Source organism: Neodiprion virginianus, chromosome 4 (assembly GCF_021901495.1).
Source record: "Neodiprion virginianus isolate iyNeoVirg1 chromosome 4, iyNeoVirg1.1, whole genome shotgun sequence".
NCBI classification, from domain to species: Eukaryota; Metazoa; Arthropoda; class Insecta; order Hymenoptera; family Diprionidae; genus Neodiprion; species Neodiprion virginianus.
This window is the reverse complement of record NC_060880.1, coordinates 1,069,711-1,091,188: the sequence shown is the minus strand read 5'-3', so window position 1 is coordinate 1,091,188 and position 21,478 is coordinate 1,069,711. Positions and strand designations below refer to the sequence as shown.

Below are 21,478 nucleotides of genomic sequence, written 5' to 3'. Positions count from 1 at the left end.
GATAACTTGTGTCATATTTATCAACAAAATTGTAACAAACAATTCAAACATAAAGTGGATCTGCCGGGACATTATTGTTATATGTATTTCACGATTTTATTGTACAAATTTTAATCATCTACTAATAATCCAGCGATTGCTTGCACGGACAGCTTGTTGCGTAAATCTTTGCAACTCCCCCAAAAGCTCGTCGAATTGTAAAAGCAAAAAGAGGTACGAGATGAAAGAGCGAAAAAAAGAAAAACAGTAAAAAAATAAACATAAAACGGGAATACTCTGTACACTTCTACCCCTGGAGGAGCTCCGCAAAATCAACCCTTCGTCATGCTAAGTTATGTTTTATTTATCGTCGGTATTCCACCCTTATGTACCGGTACTTGCAGCTATGTATTTCCCAAAGGGAGACATTGTATTATGCCTATGTGCATCGCGGTACGTATATACGTATGCATGTAATGTATAGATCATCGTGTATTAGCGACGGAATGAACCTGACAACGTGGTTTACTCGTTCAGTTTGCGAAACTTTAATAATAATCGGTTATACGTATAACATACACGAGTTTTACAATATGAATATTAAATCCCCTGTTAAGTTTCACGTTTTTAAGTATGTAAAACATTTATAGAGCTTTTGCCCAATTAAATAAGCCTTTATAATTATTTGTAACACACTCGCTGTTGTTTCTTTTTTCCTTTATTCTTTTTTTTCTTCCTCTTTTGTAACAAGCACCTTAATTGTTACAGCAACGCCGTATCTTACAAATTGTAATATGCGACGAGGAGCCTGACTCTCACAATGTCTTGAAGAGAAAATACGGTTTTAGAAATTTGTTTTTGAGAATACTCTTTCAGAGTTGAGACAATTGCAGAAATTTTTTTTAAGAAAATCAAAAATGGATCCGGCGTTGGCTGGATTCGCATGGAATTCCCCATATATTTAGTATTCCTCCGCACACGCACATTGGCTCTGTATTACGATGAGGCGCGTCCAAAGGTGGCGGTGGTGGTGGTGGTCGCCTGGAGGGATCGAGGGTGCGCCGCCCCTTGTTTTAATATTACACCGTCGTATATATACATATTACATAATTGAAGGAACGCTAATTGGGGACGGCTTAGCGTATAAGTTCCCGGTCGAGAGGGAGAGAAGCTCCGAGACAAAGCTTTTAATTGTTCTCTCTCCCGATGCTTTTCCTCCCTCCTTCCCCTTCTTCGTCAATTTTTCTTTTTCCTACCTTCCACCTTCCGGCGATTGTATCTCCCGCTCAATTTTCCATCCAATGCGGACATCAAAGCCAGCCAGCGTAACACTTTTCTCGCAATTTGTTGAACCCATAAATTTATATACCATTATACACCCGGCATACCATTTTTATTTTTTCGCTTGCGGAATTTTTTTTTTTATATTTTCTTTCTTTCCGCTTCTCTTGTAACTTGTTAGGTTGGAAAATCTGAACCGTCGAGTTATGGGATTTCTTTTAATATATATTCTCGGTAATATTTCCTAAAAATTTATTTCAATGCAAGGCAAAGTTTTGACGATATTCATATCACGGTTGTATGTATCGCACGTGGAGTGTAAAGCTATCGGAGAAGAGAGGAGCAGCAAGGAGATATTTCGTGGTAAAGTAAACGATTTTTTTTTTTAAATGTAGCGCACTCAGCCGCGTTGGAACGCGTTCGATGTATGTTTTTACATGCAATGATAAAGCAAACTGTAAACATAAAACATGGTACGTACATACAACTGATTCTTTAGGTGTGAAAAATGCATTTCTATATCCTGTGAGATTATTTGTCTCTCTTGTGAATCGGATTCTCAAACAGTTGTCGGATCGATATGAAATTTTTTGTGCATGTACTTGAATCTGTATGTACGTTACGATAATGAAATGAATAAAAAAACATCGATTTTCGAAAAATCCTGACCAGGTATAACCCCATAATACAGAGATGAGACAGCTGTCGTTTTAACTGCCATGTAAATACAGATAGAAATTTGGAAGAAAACAAAGAATATCATCCGTCTATAATATAATACGTGTGCTGGCAATAAATAATAATCGAACGGAAAGCCGGTTTAGCCAGTCAGTCGGTCGGTTAGTCGGTTAGTTAAGTTTTACATTCGCCGGCGAAGCGGTGGATTTATTGGGCCCAATGAATTGTTTTATCGCCGCTTTAGCGGGGATTGACTTTGATAATAAATAGAAACGAAACGCTGCAGCGGCGTTGGCAGTGAACCGATCATGCCCGAGGCGATTTCCGGTGATTGTTGAATATGATTGCGATAAATAAATTCTGAAACCGTGCAGAACGTTGGGTGCTTTATCGTGTTTTTATATATATGCAGGAATTATAATAATTGCAGTTTAGCAATGATGAGTTCGACTTTGTTATCGTTCTTGTTGTTACTATTGTAATACAACGTGTTTCTAATCGTAATCCGCTGATCAAACACCACCGTTTTCCCACAATCTATGGTGTATGCCGTACCATAATTACTGTGCAATATCTTTCAAGCACATACCGGGAGAATCTCTTGAAATTTGTATTCGAACCGCGCATGCGCGAGTTTTATCGGATGTTCGCGCAGGCTGGCCATCCCGAGTTTCAGTTGTCAAACTGTTTCTGTCGGCGATGTGATTGATACGAGTTTTCAAGGTTAGAATCTCAGATAATCGAGGTAGCGACTCGGAAAGGTTTGGGAAGCATTTGTTATCGGGTGGGAAAGTTGATTCTTCGAAGAACGGTCGGAATTCAATGCTTACGCTCTTTGAAGATTCAAACGCAGAAATTTTGCGTGGGTTGGCTCGCCTGCATCGCGGACAAGAATATCGCTGGCGGAACATTTCGCCGACCAATGAGATTCAATTATTTGGCGCATGCGTATACCGGGTATAACATCGCAGGTGTGACGTCGTATAAACTAGCCGTGAACCGCAAAACGGTGCCTTGCGTTTCCGCTCTAGAAAACAACGATATAGCGGTTATATTCCGAAGCGAAACGGAGCAAGAAGTTGGGAACGGATGAAAAACTTGACGGATCTATCGCTTGGCTGAATCTCCGGACGCGGATCCTGGGATATTTTGCGGGACGAGGTGGAGCCGATGCCGAATGTCGTTTGTTTTTTCAGGTGTGTAAGTGTAAACTTCACAGTGTTGGACGCGAGGCCGCGGTGTCTATAACTAAATACCCATGATACCCTGCGCGCATCGTCACCGCCGTTGTGATTTATCAAGTGATTTATCACGTGTTCACGATGTCGACGACAGCGTCAAATGCCGGATTACGCAACTACGCGTATACCTTTTCTTTCACGCGTCAGCTGGCTTCCGATAAATTGGTGGATCGAGCTAAACACGGCGTATTGATCAACGACGTCGTGACGGAGAGAAGAATCGGTGACGTTTTAACCAAACGATATTACAAAATATATTTTTTTTCGGGAGGTATAGGTCACCTTCTACGTGCAGCGGGGAATTATTTTGATCGATCGTCAATTTCGTATAAACAAAATTGTTTATCGCTGATCGTGTTCTCCGTAAAACGAGGGAAAAAAAAAGAGAGAGAGCGTACCTACGTAATATAGGAAAAGAAAATGAAAATTCTCGATCTCCGCTTTTGTTCGATTATTATTATCATCATCGAAGTTTCTTCCGATGCGAAATTATTAACAGCAATTTGTACCGTAGGTAAATATATATGTGTGTATGTATACGTGTATACACCGATGCAGTTTGAAGAGTCGAGAGAGAAAACGGTGGTTCAATTCCGATAACGGATTTTTTTTTTTTTTTTTTCTTTTTGCTCCAGGTGTTCTTTTCTTTACGGTTAGACGGCGAACCGTGCGCATGCTATACGCGGTCGGTCTCTACGTCGACTTCCGCTTCCGGGATAGAGACGAAAACAAGAAACAAAAAAATAAAAAAGTACAAAAACAAAAACAAAAAAAAAAAAAAAAACAAAAAAAAAAAACGACACGTTTGTAGCGAACTTGATTTTATGCCTGAAAAAGACTTAAAAAATGTCGACCCGATGAACCCGTCAATAAATTTACCGCTGTTCGAAAATATGAAATAATTCACTTCTTCGTGCTTTTCTGTGTTTTAACATTTAGGGGGCGGGCATTTTTTACTTGAAACTCGATATTTCTTTTTTTTTTTAGAGTTATTATTTATGTATGTAAATAGTCAAAACGTCCGGTGGAGTTTCCGAGTTATTTTCTGACTACTGAAAAAAGCAGGCCGGGCAGCACTCTGAAGGTTAAAACAGTTCAAAGTTCCATACCGCTGTTGTATCATATACGATGAGGTTAATTAAAAAAGATTCTAAGCGCCATTTTTTATTCATTTATTTTCTTCAAAAAGTACGTACGCGCCGAGGCCAAAGTTTTCCGAAGCATAAAATTTGTTCGAAATAACAACGTCGACAACAAATGGCACGTACAGCCTCTTTCCATTTTTCTCATCGCATTTTATCAACTTTATTCGATTTCCGAGAGAAACGAGATTGCTCTACGGTTTATCAAAAAAAAAACCGTCAATCCGTGTCCGTATTGGAGTTAAAGAAAGGCATAATGTTGCCGATCTATTCAAATTCACCGCTTCAGGTGCTTCTGAATAATTCATACTTTGATCGAAACCGCGCCGACTGCGCTTGCCTGCTTGCCTGTTTGTCGTGCGGAAACTCATTCGTTCTGCCTCGAGCAAATTTGGTGCGCAAATTACACCGCCTGGTTTATACATAATATATTTACCGGTGAAAATCCGCACGGAGTTTGTATGTTTAAACGGCTTTTACGGTATCTAACCTACTCCAAGCTGCCTCGATGCGTAAAATCGGCGAAGAAATTGTTGCAAACGCTCGACGAAGGAAATTAAACTTATGTACGGCGGATTCCATGCGAACCCGACCAACGTCAGATCTTCGCAGTTTCTGATTTTGTTTAAAAAAAAGAAATTCCGCACTTTTACCAACTAGGAAAAAGTAGCTTGAATTTTTCAAGATTTTTTATACAATCTGAAAGCCGCAGGTGTTGTAGCAACTGAATTTATTAACTAATCGTAAGTTTATTCGCGAACATAATTTTCGTCGCTTTCTTTTTTTTTTTTTTTTTTTTCACGCATATATTATGTATAACGTACACGCAGATTCATTTGTTAATTAACCTGTTTTACTATTGCGTTGTTGTATTCCTAATTTCGTCACAATGTGCTGAGACAAAAATTTCAAATTTTACAGAATAATAAAATAACGTCTTTTCACCTCGTATCTCGAATATCTTTGCGATTCAATTTTTGTTCCGGTATGAATTGATAATGTATGAATAAATATGCGGAGGGAGGCTTAATTGCGAATTTGCGATTCGATTGAAACGGGCGAAAAGTCGAAAAGTAAAATGTAATCCATTTTTCCGTTCATGTTCGCTCGATACACAGGGTGTCCACTTTTTCACGGTCATTCGATCGTTCGAAACACGTCTTTCTTGTTTATCGTCTTATTCTTCATTCCTCTTGTTATTGACCACTGACGTAAATAGCAAAGATTAACTCTTACGACAATATAACGTAATGCCTGATAAAGATGCGCAATCCCTGAACGCCGTTTCAGCAATTCTTAGTTGGATGAGGCTGCGGCCTGTGCCTTTCAGCCATGAGAAGAGAATATAACGTTGAAGGTATACTCACGCACCTATTTTGTACGTGCAATGTGAACTTTAATCCTTCGCGAAGGACGCGCGGAATATAAACGGTACAAGAGAAGAGGAGTTTAATCTACGTATAAGCGCGAAACGAAACTGGCAAAGTTTGTACAATTCTCACAATCAGTCACAGTCCGAATGCCACGATAATTAGTCGTGGGTGTAAGACTTGAAGGCGCTTACGATACACGCATGAATACAAAAAATTACGCGTTTCTTTATTTTTTTATTTTTTTTTTTAAAGCGAGAATCGGAGATACGACAAAATAAATCGACATCAATTTTTTACCGTGACAAGTTTTTGCGCATTTTGTTGTAATACATGCAACGTGGGTATGTAATGAGATACCGGTCATCTGAAATTCAACGTATAAAAAGTATGTACAAAAAGAAGAGGAAAAAAAGATGTCGGATAAAATTGCACATGTGTTTGTTATTATAATTATGTTTGTATTATAAAACACGTGTTCATAGTCCGCGAGAAAAAGTGCCAATTGGTTTATTTTTCAAATCATCCGGGCTGCTGTGCGCGATTATTGAAATTTCGGCAAATGCAAATGTCCATACGTATATGCGATAATTGATCGTCTCGTATAATGTAGCATGCGAGATAAAGATGGACAATCAATTTTTAAATGATCAATAATGTTATAAATTTTAACGTTGTGATAATCCCGTTTTGAAACACTTCCGTAGTTGTATTTATATCACTCTTCGATCGAAACTGTACAACATTATGCTTATCGGTATTTATTCAAGTTGCATTTTACACCTTTAACATCAGCCTTTCTTTTTTCCTCCATAATATTTTCCTTGCATCACTGTCTTATCATCTTCCCTACCTACTTCCGGCAGTTACGCGTATTATTATGCATTAACAATTCCGCGATACAATTTGTATATATTGAATTACATGATAATATTATAATAATACTCCACGTCTATCTTATCACGACAATTAGCCGCGGCGTTACGCCACCTTATCGCATATCCTCTCGCTTCTGATTTGACTTCGTGTAAACATTCAAGCTTTTTATCGCTCGTAACTTACAAGGCTGCAACAAATCTCGTAGAGTTGGAAAATTGCGAGTTGATAATGTACTCGTACATATACATAACGTATGAATACTTGCACAATGATCAATGAATTTATATTTACGGGTAACGAATAATTAACCAGTCGTACGAAGCTGAAGTCTGTAGGGTAGAATATTCATTTTATCGAAATGAAAGACTGAATAAAGAATAATTGGCAATCTATTTTTGGAGCACCTAAGGATAACGATCCGGAAGAATCGTTTTTACGTCAACGATGATGCAGATTTTGCACAAGCACCTACTCCGGACTGCGGTGGAATAACAAGGCAAAAGCCCACGCGTTGCGGTGCCGACGCTTCCGATCCGTGGAACGTTAGCCTACTACATACATCAATTTACCCATAGAGTGTAGGTTATAGGTATAATAGGACGCGAGTCGGAGAGCAAGTTTTACCGTTTCACTCATCTTATGGGCGGGGAGAATAAGAACAGCGAGAATATTAAGAATATTAAGAATAATAAGAACAGAGAGCTAAAAGCATCGTGTAACGTATCGTACTGTCCGTTTCGGATCGGCGGCAGTGTGTTCACGACTGACGATGAGGGACGAGTGGTGGGTGGACCAAGAGTTACAGGACCGAGTACAGCGAGAAGGATAGAAAGGGAGAAAGAGAGCATCGGTACGATATATACGTAGGTATACCATGCAGATCTCATTACCATACCGACAATGGTTTTCTCTCGTCGGCTTGTGTGTGCGTGTGTGTGTGTGTGTCGGGAGTCAGGAAGTCACTGGATAAATCTTCTCATCTTCGAGAAGAGTTTATAAAGCCAGCCACAGCCAGTCGAGTGCAAGTGCGGATTCGTTGGGAACGCTCCGCGGGCAACTCGAATTAATCGTGCGGCCGATTCTCATTTTCGTCGTTAATTATTATATTCATTGTTATACGCAATATGGCATTTAGGTAGTTTATTCCTGTACTTTACTATTGAATTACGCGATAATTAAAGACGGACAGTGACGATTCACCGAAGAGAATCGTTCGTTACCGATTGTATCGTCCTTGTCGTTTATAATCCTTTCTCAGCCGTTTTTCGCGAGATATATTTTTAAACTTACGAACACGGAAGGCAGTCGAAAGTTTCGTCGAAGTTTCATTTATTCACTTTACGTTTAGCGAGGGAAAAAGTTTCGGAATCTACGAGATTCGGAATTTTAACCCCGCCGCAAGCGAAACAATTACAGTAAAATTGAGATTGGTATATGCGATATGAAATTATTCCACCTTGCTCCGAGTAAAATCGTTCACGACGATCTGGCTAATCCGAGATGCAGACCTGTGCAGATCCAGATAGGTATCTACCCACATCCTAACCTAACCTGACCTGACCTGACCTATAGTATCTGGCCGCCTAGCCTCGACTTGAATGAACGAACTTTCTACCTTGTGATAAAGAGCACGGTAGTGTAATTTATTATACCTATAGCGTTGCCTCACTCACTGACTCGGTTTTACACCTAACCCTGTCGTTGTTAAACTTGTATCGTACACACTTGGCGTATACGAGTGCAATCGCTCGACCATCTTTAAGCCTGAGTATGCATGTAGAACGGCAGCGGTAAGAAAGTGTCTCCCTCCTCTTGTACGTTTTATCGTCTTATCGGTAATTGTACACCCGGAAGATGCTGCGGGCGGATCTTTTTTTGTAGCGTTACGTATCGATTCGGTGCAAATATAACAGAGACGCAATTTATGGTTTATTCGTTTTTCCAATCATATTTGTTTTTACGTCACGATCGTTTGAGAATGTAACGTAAATACGGGAATGAGAAGAATAAGTACGATTGTAAAAATAAGTTTAACGCGGACTGATTGAACGACTTTGATATTATGTGTATGAACAGCGAGCCGATTAGAGGCACCGCGTGTTTTTCATCTATCGTGCGTAACGCGAGAAATTTAAAAGAAAAAAAAAAAAAGCAAAAAAAGAACTAACTCTGCGTCAAGATTGTAGGTATGGGTACACAATCTATATAACTTTACGTGTGTAAATACACGCGTACGTCCGAAACGTTTTGTCAAAAATTTGCCGTCTTTTTCTTCTTTTTTCATCCTTCTTTTCACTACTTTTATATCAATCGCCGAATAAACAAATGAAGCGATGAATATAAGAGAAGAAGAAAAAGTAGATTTTGTTTGAAAAAAAAAAAGAAAGAAAGAAATATAAAACAGTTAATTTGAAGAATGATTCACCATTGCTTTGAAATATTCTTTACGATGAAAGACTAAAAGTATGCTTCAAAAGATTCGTTTTTTTTTTTTTGCTTTTATTTTATTTTATTATTTTTTCTCATTGTTCACTTTCACGTCCCCGTTTCTATTGTTATTACATTCATGTCGCCGATTGCAACAATTCGATAGAAAAAACAACAGTTGCGAAACGGTATTAAAAGGAAAAAGAAAAAGTGATTAGAATCATTGCCAGTAGTCACGTTTACTTACTTGTGCGAAGAAGCGAAGCAAACGCAAAGAGATATGGAAAATGAAATAGAAACGTTTTTTTCTCATAATAATATCGCGTCTCATCCCGTCAATGTTAGGCATACGTCGATCGGCTGATTTCACATTTCCATTAACAACGATAAATCATTTCATCACAGCTTACAGAGATAAAAGAAATCGATCGATTTTTTTTTGCGAATAAACACGTATCGTTCAGGCAATTATTTCTCCAGTGCAAAGGATGAATCGGCGATAAACTTTGCCGAATTTCCGTTATTCTCAGATCTATCCGGGTTTCGCGGTGAAAAGAAGAATAATTGAAAAATTAAGAATAACGTTCAAACACCAGCTAGTGTATCACCGACGTGTTATCGCATCGTCTTCGCATTACGGACAGATCAATTTGTTCGCCGATGAATGAAAGACGTACGTGTAACACGTACGCACGTAACGCGTATCGTATCGCCTACCGAATGGTGGTGGTTTTTTTTTTTCTTTTTCTTTTTTTTCATTTTCTTTCCGAAAGACGTGCCTGCGTACGTGTTATATTTTGCTTGGGCAGACTTGAATCATCGACTGTTTCTTTTCCATATATCAGACGAAAAGAAGAAGTGCCGCTGTAACGAGTAGCGGCAACACCACCACCGGCGAAACTCTAGCTGGCTTATGTCAAAGTCGATTAGTTTACGCCTTTATTTCTCTCGTGTGTTCAGAAGCGTGCGATTGAACGTCGTTGTGTAAAATTAGATCAACCTTCGAATAATCGAGAAAGAGCGAGAGAGAAAGAGCGCAAACTCTTTGATCGAGTATTTTATTCGGCTATCCTTCTCTTTTAAGTACGCACATTACAGACTGACAACGATCAGCAAACTCCGAGTCTTTTTATACTCTATCAAAGGTATAAAAAATCACTCGTCGTCAAACAGAGGGTAGAAAATTGGAACGGTGATAATTAAAAAAAAAAAAAACAACGAAAATTGTTTTATTTTTTTATTTTAACAGAAACCCTTTATTGCATTGTTGTATAAGTGGTTGGAAATTTGATTTCGTTACGTTGGTTTTTTTAATAATTTATTTAAATTTAGAAATCATTTTTAATGCTGGGAAGAATTTTTGGTTTCTTGGCTAATTTCTGTTTTTCGAACATCGGTGTTTAACTTGTCCAAACGAAAGAACGAATCGTACAACTTGTGTTATAATAACAACGAGAATTGACAGCTGGATATTAACAGTACGAGTGCTGACCTCGCCTTGCGCGATACCTACTCGTATAATACGTACGATAAATATCGTAAGTAAGTAAGTATACGTATGTAGGTCCGTTCGTTGCGTCAATAATTAAGAGACCGTGTGCAGATCACGCAACGCCAAATATCATCACGCACGTTTTATTATTCTAGGTATATATATATATTAAGATATATATATATACATACATACACATATATATGGAGCAGTCCGTACCGTTTCCAACTGGGCCTGACCCTTGACCTCTCGGATCGGGCCCGCAATTTTTCACGTAATTATTCTCACTTTGAAAGTCATTCGGTTTTTTTTTATACAGATTTTTCGGGCTCGATTTGAATTTTCGAAGAAAAAATCGAAAACCTTTCAAAGCGAGAAGAATCTTATAAAAAATCGCGGGCCAAATTCGAGAGGTCAAGGGTCAGATCCAGGTCGAAACGGTATGAACTGCAATTTTATATGCAATTATTTTTCTCCAAATTATTTCCTCGCTGTTTTCCTTTTTTGTGTGGATAAGATGATGGCCACTCTCATTTTATTTCTCATTCTCTTTCTCTCTTCTTCTTTATTTATCTTCGAATTTGCCAAACGCGCCTTTTAACGGTTTATCGGTTTATCCTTCGCTGCACTCGTGAATTATATTCCTGATCCTTGAGCGCGTTCCGCAGACGCGATACGTAAAAATATACATCAAAGGCGTTGTTTTAACGCGAAGAACTGTAGCGAAGGTTTGCGCGAAAATTTCATCAATGATTCTCTGTTTCTCGCATTCTCGTTTCTTTCATTACACGTAGTATGCATGTAGGTAAGGTGTTTCAGAAAAATTTAATTCACCATTTTCCATCGTGGCAACCTTTAAAAAGTTTGTTTGGATTAAGAGAATGATTCTGTGATAAGATGAGCGTTCTACGTTATATGGAAGATCGCGATCATTTGATTTTGCACTTTTATTCGCATTTTTTTGAATTAGTCAAGAAACACGTTGTAGCACTTTAATTATTATTTCTTTCCTGACATTTGTACGCGATCGAAAAATCGCGATCCATAACGCAACGACAAATCAGCCGGAAATCTTATTATCCTAAATCAAAAGTTCACATTGAATTGTAACTATTTTATGAGATTGAACAAATGATTAAAAAGTCGTCAGATCCACTTATCATATTACAAGTGGTGGGTCTTGTTTGTGCTGTAAATTGATATTACGATCGACGCAGGCAACGGAGAAAAAAATTCATTCGCGATACTTCGTAAATTTAAAAAATTATATAAAAATAAGAATTCAACCGAGCGCCATTTTCCATATAACGTAGAACGCTCATCTTTTCACAGAATCTTTTTTTTATCCCGACCAAGCTTTTTCGGGGACGTCACGGTGTAAAATCGCTGATTGTTTATTCCCGAAACACCCCAACATATTTGTCACAAGTATACTTTGCTCTTCTTTTCTTTGTAAAAATTATTTACAAAAAGCGGGTTAAATTTTTAGCCAATCTCTGCGTACGTAAGTAATTTACCGCAGCGATGTTTTACGCCTTGGGCATCACGCGACTCTTCACCGATTTACCGATTTACCGATTTACCGATTTACCGACCGACCGACTGACTCATCGGAATTGCGTTACGTGGCCGAGAGTGTATAACGACGCAACGACGATGTCGAGTCGCCTCGCTCTCAATGATTACACGATTTAGAACAATAAAATTGTGCAGATTCGCCTGGAAAATTGACCAAGGCGGAGGTCACGATTTATCCACGCGAGCCGGAAGTTGTGCGTTGAGCTTAACCCTCGGTAAGCTGACAAGGTGCGTGTAAAACTAAGAGCTTTCGCATTCGGTATTACGGAGAGAAAGAGAAACGATCGTAGAATGAAATCGTTGTAATTAAATAACGATCACTGTAAAATCTCGCATATTAATAACGATGAGTTACGGTTTTAATTTTAGTCTTAGGATGAGAGAGAGAGAGACAGAGAATTTGTAAAGAAGTCGAAGGAGGAATATCGCTAGGCGCGAGAAGCGAGAGGAAAAATAAGGAGGCGGCTGATCTCTCTTCTCTCGCTCGCTTCTATAGAATTTACGTCAGCGTCCAAAATTAGTCCGTACTAGTCATTGTCCGCAGGTATAGACGTAAGGCGGCTGCGGTGTCGGGTTTAGGTAATTTCGTAATAAGATACTAATTAGAAATGATCGGAAGTTGCGGCCGGCGAGTTACGGTCTGTAATGCATACGTACGTGTATATACGTACAGCGTACGAACCGCGTATAACTGTAACCGAATAACCCAAATAAACTCCCGAGTCTGGGACGTTATACTCGATTCTTTATCCTTCGGCAATTCGTTTCGTTGACACGTGAAGATGTGTGCGGACGACGTAGGTTTTTACGTAGCTACGCGTCTCTCGGATAACAATACGAATACATGTTCAAATATTGTACCGAATTTCAACCTCGAAACGAATCTCATCTATAAACTCGATTTTTACCTCGACGATGAAACGAAAACCGTGTATTCGGATGTTTTATGCAATGGGATCAGATTTCTGGCTTTGTATTGTATTGAATATTGTATAAATAAATTCATCACGGTTTTTTTATTCGTTGATACCGCTGTATTGTAGGATTACACTGACAATTAATTTTATACGTATCTACTTTTTTTTTTTTTTTTTTATTTAAGTGGACTAAAAATCCTTCACGCACACGCGTGTGTCGAAGAAAAATTTCACTTGCATTGGTATATTTTTGGAAGAAAACGGATGTGTCCAGAAATCGTTGGGGTGGAGTTTGAAGTTCCGAAAGCGCCTAGTTTCGAATTATTTGACGGCGAAATTCGAAGTTGAGAGATCAAAGTTGACGAAACAACAAAGTTTCGAACGGTCGGAAAGTCGGCTACTCAAAGTTCCGAGATGCGAGATCTCGAAAATTCAAGTTACGATGGAGCAAAGTTACGAAAAGTAAAGTTTCGGTGCAGAAAAATTAAGAAAGTTAAAATATACTCACACAGCGTGGTTTTTAATCAACGAGTGCGGAACTAAAAATCTTGGATCATTCGGAATTTCGATGTTTCAGATTTTTAATTTTTCTCATTTTATACTTTCGGAACTGTGAACGTCGGTTTTCCGACCATTCGAAACTTTTTTGTTTCGTCAAAGTTTGATTTCTATACTTTAAAAGTTTCGCCAGAAGAAAAAATTGAAATTTGGCACTTTCGCAACTTTTCATATTCGGAACTTCAACCCCGTCCCGAATCGTTTGGTTTCGTTTCACAAAACTCGGGAGCTTTCGACGAGCTTCCGATGATCATCTGGTGCGGAGTGCTTGCAGTTCCTTGCCGATATGTCCGTAGTGGTTTATCTCTTGAAAATATATACCGTGCACGTAACGCGTGTCTTCCGCCAACAGATATAGAAAGACGGACGGATCGTTAGACGCTGTGACGTAGGATCGTTTCTGCGCTGCCAATCCGTGACGTATGTATGTACACATATACGTACGAACACCTCGTGATCATTTTCTCTTTTTAACTCGGTACAGAGGTTGGTTGTTCGAAGAATTTCGTTAACCTTTTTCCTCTTTCATCACCTTTCGGGACATTTTTGCTCACGGTGCAACAACGGATGGCGTTAGTGAAAGATTTCACGAATCAAATCGTTCCATTTAGGGGTGTTGGGTTCGATTTAATTCTTGCCAAATTATTCGCACAGCTTACACTTAGTCTTATTCGTCTTCTTACACTGCGGATAATATAATCTTGACAACCGCACGAGGGAATCGATTTGTGTTAAAAATTTGTTCCGCATGTGTAATATAGCGTAGAACAAGACAAGGTTTCGAATCGTCGTTGAAAATTCTCCTACTCGTTTCTTCGCAATTTTGTCTTCCACTCCCAGATTGTTCGCGTCATCGATCGTTTTTGGCATTGGGTGATTCTTGTAAGCGTGCATACGTAGAAAGTGCGAAGAAGCACGCGTTTAGTTTGGACCGTGTGTGCTTAATGCTCGTCCAACAGCCGGCAGGCAGTCAAGCACGTGTATCGTCAGGCACCCCAAACTCTGAACCCTTATAGCTCTCTAACTTTTCGAGGCCGGAAAATCGATCGGTCCGTTTCCTTTTCTCGGTTTCGCAAAGTTCTTGACCATTTGAGTGACACGTTGTTGCGATGTGTAAACTTTTGTGACATGGTTTTTGGGGTTCGCCGATTACGAATCTGAAATCAGATTTGGAAAATTCAAGATGGTGGATTCAATATTGTCGACGGAAATTTCAAATTTTATAGAGTTCGGTTGTAAAATTCTGTGCAGAGGTTTTCGGGGTCGCTGATATTGGATTCGCTATTTTGAATTTTTTAAATCTGATTTCAGATCCGTGATCAGCTACCCCGAAAAACCCCTGGACAGAGTTCTTTTTTTTTTCGTATTCGATCGAATAATCAGCGACGCGAAAAACTTATAATTTACGTAAAACACGCGTATGCGAGGAGGAGTAACCTTCTCGGAAATGAATCATTCCTTCAATTTTCACGATTTTTTTCAATCAATTTGTTTCCAACGATAATAAATTACATTATATCGCAACAATTACTCTCGAATAGTTCTCTAAATATACAAAAAATGGATATAAAATAGGTGGTAAGAATACTCCAACCATCATGACTCAAAGGGTTGTCCTGAAATAAAGTCAATCCGGTAGTGAACAGTCTTATAAATCGGTCTCGTTTCCCTCGTATATCTATCGATCTATTCGTCCATCCGTTCATCTATCTTCGTTTCCGAATAGTCAAACCACGCGCGTGTTTCGAAAGGTCAAAAGATTGTACATTTATACTATGTTTGTGTGTATATATATACTCGGTCGCTATGGAATATATATTCTCGTGAAACAGGGATCGTGGAATATCAGGTGAACGGTCAACTCGGAGTAACTTGGTTATAATAGTTAACGCGTCCAAACATGCGTATATAGAATAAATTGTAACAAAATTGCATCAGCTGAGGGTGAAATTTCAAACGGCAATTCAAAAATCACCGAAACTATTCGTCGACTGGGCGAGAATTCAATCGGGTAAATGGGTATACGGTTTACATTTAAGAATTCGTCAAAAGTTATTCTTTATACGTACCTTATTGTATACAGTGAGAAAATAGTTTATTTATTATTAACAAACGTATTATTTGTGTGTAACGAAATAAATGTTTCTTTATGATCGTCAAATTTTTCGTCGAGCCAAAGTATGATTTGTTAACCGTTGACAAATCTCCATCGATCATTGTTTGACTCGGTTAAAATTTTATAACAATGAAAACAAAATAATGCCCGGCGATGTTCAGAAAATAATCGATATTCGAAATTAAAAATCTACCATACGAATCGATGCTGTTAAAAAAAAAAAAAAAGGTAAAAAAAATTGACAATCGACGAATCGACACGAAAATATAAGTTTTACATATATTTGCAAGAAAAATTTTCTGTTTATTCTGTTAGCTCGTTACAAAAAAATTTTTTTGTTTTTTAAGAAGAATTGAAATGAAAGCGTGAACGAGTATCGTTATGACTTTATTTAAACGAATTTTTTTTGTCTACAATCTTGATATTTTTATTTTTTTTTAAGGATATTCTCGAGATATATCGGAAAAAGTAAATAATTGTCAAGTACGTATGAAATAGAGATAAAAATTTTCCGACAAATCAATTCCTGTTGTTTTTTTTTTTTGTTTTCTTCTAATAATTATTCCCATATTGCTGGAACGACGCTAATTTTGAAAGTAGAAGAAGAAAGAAAAAAAAAAAACAAACTCAATTTCTGCACACATTTCCCAAGAGACATTTCAGAATCGTTGAACAATTACAATTTCTTTACTCAAACAAAGACATTTTTTGGGGGTGAATGTTTTCATTTTAAAGAAAGAGAAAAAGAAGAAGAAAAAAAATATGTACACACATACGCGGTATATACTTTTCAACGAGAACGAGACGATTTTTCAGTTTAACGGTTCGAATCCAATTCATCGACAAATATATCAAAAATATGAAGATTATAGTTAGGAGGTGGAATCACAGGACACCGTAATCCTCGCAGATAACCCGAATCCTGCGGCGTATCGACTTACTCAACGGCATTTGACACCTTCTGGATGAAGGAAAGAAAGAAAAAAACAAAAAAAGAAATAGAAAAAGAAAAAGCGACGAAGAAGCGAGGGTGGGGAAGGGATTGGAGTAGGAGAGGGGGGAGGATGTGGGTGCCGGCCGAGGAATCGACGACACACCGACTCCGGCCAGTGCCGCTTCGTCTGTCGGACCGACTCGGCGATTCTCCTCGTCGGTTTTGCGATACGTTACGTAAACGCGAATTCGAATTTTTTCACTTATCGCCGATGATTATGCCTGTGCGGTACCGTGATACGAAGTTGTTGTAACAATTGGTGCAGGTACGAAGTGAAAAGGTGCGACGATTATGGATGAATAATTTAAAATAATAAAAATTGAACGATTTTAATGAATTTATTGATGATAATAACAATAACAACAGTGAAATAAAATTGGGCATCGAAGACGCTGGGGGTTGAATACGAAGAAAAATCAATAAACTTCTTTCTCATTTTTTTTTTTTTTTTTTTAATTCGGACAAATATTTAACCAGTTACTGGTACGTATTAATGTTGCAAGAAACATTCGCACAGGGTTGAAATCCGTAGATTCAGATTATAATGTATACATATATGTATATACTCAATTATAAACTCGCGCAATTATTATTTAATTGGGTTTAATACAACTTATACACGTATGTATGTAAATCCTTCCGAGTTTGGATTTTATTTTAATTAGTGGTGTTATTGTTGCAAGGTACGGTTTTATTTTGAAAATTTCACTCTTAGACATTTTGTATATATAACAGAGGTGGAGTGCAGATTGCAGTGCGTCCAAGTTTTTGTGGTTTTCTGTAAAAGGACAGATATATTTCTAGTTTGTCGAGGCGTGATTTGTGCCGGTTCGTTCGTTCGTTCGTTCGTTCGTTGGTTGGTTGGTTCATCCCGGCATCCGCACCTGCAAAATCTAATACGTACAACGCACGTCGCGGTAAATCATTAAATATTATTTATATATACAGTTGTGTGAGAATTTTTGGCAGCGACACTGATTTGTGTCGTCCGGCGAAGTGTCCTGAGGTATAAAATAACATACCGATGTTACACGCGAGTCACGAATCTCGATATTTTAAACAATTGTACACGCATACACCGGATTTTTCATCTAAATCCTAGAATTTACCGCGTGTGAAGGAAAAATTTGATACTCATCGACATTGTCGCTGGATTATTTAAATATTCATCTATCCGCGCAGACCTTCAAGCTTGAACACGTGATTGCTTCGAGAGGTAAATAATTTGTGAAATATTTATTCATATGTTTTTGGATTCGAGTAAATTGTTTGATTTTTTTTTTCCCCCCCTACTTTGGATAATTCACTCAAATTCAAGTCTCCCTGTAAGATTATCCTCACGTTGCAAAAACCCACGCATGAATTATTTGAGTGTGTGTGTACTTGAAGAGCGTGTCCGCTCATCGCTTTATCTGCAGATCGTGAAACACGGTCGAATACGATTAATGTTCACTCACCTTCCCGTTAGGTTCTACCCGTTTCCCGCTCTCGTGACTCGCTTCACTTTTTTTTTTTTTTTTTTTTTTTGCCATGTTACGTATGAGTATTTCATTTACCAGTCTTTACGATATGCAATTTTTACGAACAATTTTCGAGGCACATAATAAACTCTGTAACAGCTTCATTGCGGATTGTTTAAACCTTTGAGTCGTAGTGGTATAAGAATTCTTACCACATATTTTTTAGAGAACTTTGAAGGCATATTTCTTGGTGGTTTTTTGCTACATCTGACAGTATACTGATAGATTTTCAATACCCGAGAGTAATTGTTGCGATATGATGTAAGTTATTATTGTGGGAAACAAATTGATTGATAAAAAACGTGAAAATTGACTTTAATTGCATAAATTATGAATTTTCCGGATCGCTGATTACGAATCTGAAATTAGATTCTTAATATTCAGCACGGCGAATCCAATCAGCGACCCCGAAAACTCCTGAATTGGGTTTTTTGGCCATATTCGATCCGCCATCTTGAATTTTTCTAATCTGCTTCGAGATTCGTAATCACCGGGCTCAAAAACAACAGAATACTACGGCATAAGAATTGACTCGGTACAACAACGTGTGATTGAAATGGTTAAAACGTTTGTACGGTATTTGAAAATAAAATGAAGAATTTGCAAATTATTACATACATCTAGCACTGATTGTACGAGGTTATTCTCATCATTCGGAGAGATTAAAACCCGTCCGAAGCTCACAGCCGAACTTGTTTTTTGGTCATTAGCCGTGCGATATCTGGTATTTTACACGTAAAGTTTAATTTCCGGTAGAGACTGTACCTACCGGTTTCTACCTTACACACAATAAGATAATACGTCAATAGCTGAATCGTACTTTTGACGTAATCGATCCGGGCAAAAAAAAAACGAAGAAAAACAAAAAAACCAGAATGGGAACAAAAAGCATCGGAGAGAATGTGCACAGAATGACTCTGATCGTGAATGAATGGGAAGGAAACCTTACGTAACGACAACTTGGAGTTCGCCTCGTGGTGAAACACGTTGTCGTTCGGTTTGAAGAATTTTTTTTTATACGTATATCTTATATACATGTAATACAAGTTGGATAATTTTCGCGATTCGATCGTTGATCCGCAATTCCGCCGTTTCGACAAATCGCCGCTTGTCAGATATTATAACCATAGTACGTATATCATTCACACGTGTATTACACTGTGCAACTGATGTTTGAAATTTATGCTTAGGATTTGTTTTTTAGGTTTATTTATAAATCTACATAGATATACGCGATTTGCATAAACGGCGATAATGTCTCATTATCCTTTTTCTTGATCTAGTTACAAATTAACGAAAGAAAAAAAATTATCCCACTCGTCGGCGTAATTAATATAATTGATACGTTATAACTTTCGATGAAGTTTATTTTATCTTGTAGTCTTTTTTTTTTCTCTTTACTACCTTCTTCTTCTTTTTCACGAAAGATCATTTTTACATCCGATACGTTACTTATGTATCCGTTCGAGTTTTATTTCATACTATCTGCCTCCAAGCTTAGATCACAGGCGTTCGATTTTATTTTTATTTTTACGATCGATCGTTTCGTACAGTTTGCCGATATCGATCGTTGCGCCGATCAACCTGGAGCAACGCCGTCAAAATGTTCAATTCTCCATTTTCTCCTCTTCTCTTCATCCGTAATCAAAATAATATTGTAACGCCGATACGGAACTCGCGAAAATTGGCGACGAAAGGAGAAAAAAAAATTATTTTACGCTGAAAGAAGAACAAACAATAAATAAATAAAATCCAATCCTTGTGTAAAAATTACAAAAACATATCGGCGGAAAATTTGCTGCCATTCGCGGATGAAGAGGATGAACGAATTCAGGTCATTTTTTTCGCGACCGTCAAGGACGCAGACCTCGAATATATCATCCGTAATGTTGATATAATACAGCCTATCCGAAGCTCGGAAGTAATGTAAGATTTCCCCCATTGTTATCCACATATATATATTATACGTTATACACAAAATATATGTATATTTCTTTTCTTTTTTTTTGCTACCCATTTTTTCAAATTCTTTCCTTTTTTTTTTATCTTTTCGATAGATTCGCAGACGAGTTGTGCGTCGATTAATTACAACGTCAACCCCGCTCTCATACCGCACGATTAATGAGAAATGCCTCAATGAAATTGAATTTTATAAGAAATTTGAGCATTTAATATGCAATAATTTATTTTTTTTTATAATTAATACACCCATCTTATGAATGAACTTTTACGAAATTGAGTACGCGTTATACAACAACAAATTTATACGGTATGTGTTCAGATATTATGCACGTGGTTCAAGAGCACGTAATATATATCTAACTGTGCATATATACGTATAATATATCGTAACAGTCGTTGTATTCTATTATCGATCACCACGTGTATGTGCATACTACATATACATGGTATGTACACATAGTACATATGTAAACCTGTATGACATGCACGTATCATCCAACAGCTCATGGTGCGTGACCTGGTTCACTTCTTCTAGGCTTTCAATTTATTCCCTTCCGCTTTATTCGCCTCCGATCCACGCTGCATGCGTAATATATACAAATTATCTGAAGTGCAGACGCGTGTACATCAAAAGTTGGATATCATCTGTTTACACATACGTATAATATGGATGTAATACCTGATGCACGTATGTTTTCTGCAGTTTTAATTTTTTTTTTGTTTAGTTTCGCTTGTGTACGACAAAATGTTTGATATGAAACAATTACTTTTACGTTAGACAAAAATATTTAAAATAAGAAGAAAAAAACAAAATGCTTTCTGTTTACTATTTCGACGTGTGTATTTAAATGTAATCATAGCAAGAACAATAACGACGATAATGATGATGACGATGATGATTATAGGTTTAGGCGGGCATTGTTTCATCACTTGAGAAACAATGGCAACGATATGCGCACGATAAGATTGGTGAAAATTTTTGAACTTTGCTGCTGCAAATAGCGTTTCCCCCTTTTTGTATACACGTATACATGTGTACACTGGTGTACGTATTGCGCGCGTGTGTGTGTGATATATAAAAAAAAACTATATAAACTGCACCGAGAATGAGAGAGAGAGAGAGAGAGAGAGAGAGAGAAGAATTGTGAAAGTTTTCAGTGCCAGGTTGTTAAGGTCCAGGGGATAAATATAACGCGTTTCGAAGAGACAAAAGGAGGCGTGGAAAGTTGAGTTAAAAGAAAAAGAACACGATACAGATATGTATAAAAATTAATCGTTATAGCAATTACGTTTGTATCTGTGCAAAGTATTATACCTATATTATATGCTTCGACTAGGCGTTAA

General features: G+C 37.8%; 1 protein-coding gene across 13 annotated transcripts in view; it reads left to right on the top strand.

The window, feature by feature from the left end:
- The window catches only part of LOC124302699 (rho GTPase-activating protein 21-A), a 101,073-nt gene that overhangs the window by 35,994 nt on the left and 43,601 nt on the right, over nucleotides 1–21,478 (top strand). Inside the window, exon 1 of one of the 13 annotated variants that reach the window (XM_046759120.1) lies at nucleotides 17,282–17,868. The exons of the other annotated variants lie outside the window; for them this stretch is intronic. The gene's annotated coding sequence lies outside the window, so the exon portion shown is untranslated. Of the gene's footprint in view, nucleotides 1–17,281; nucleotides 17,869–21,478 lie in introns of those variants that run through there. 13 annotated transcript variants of the gene reach the window in all.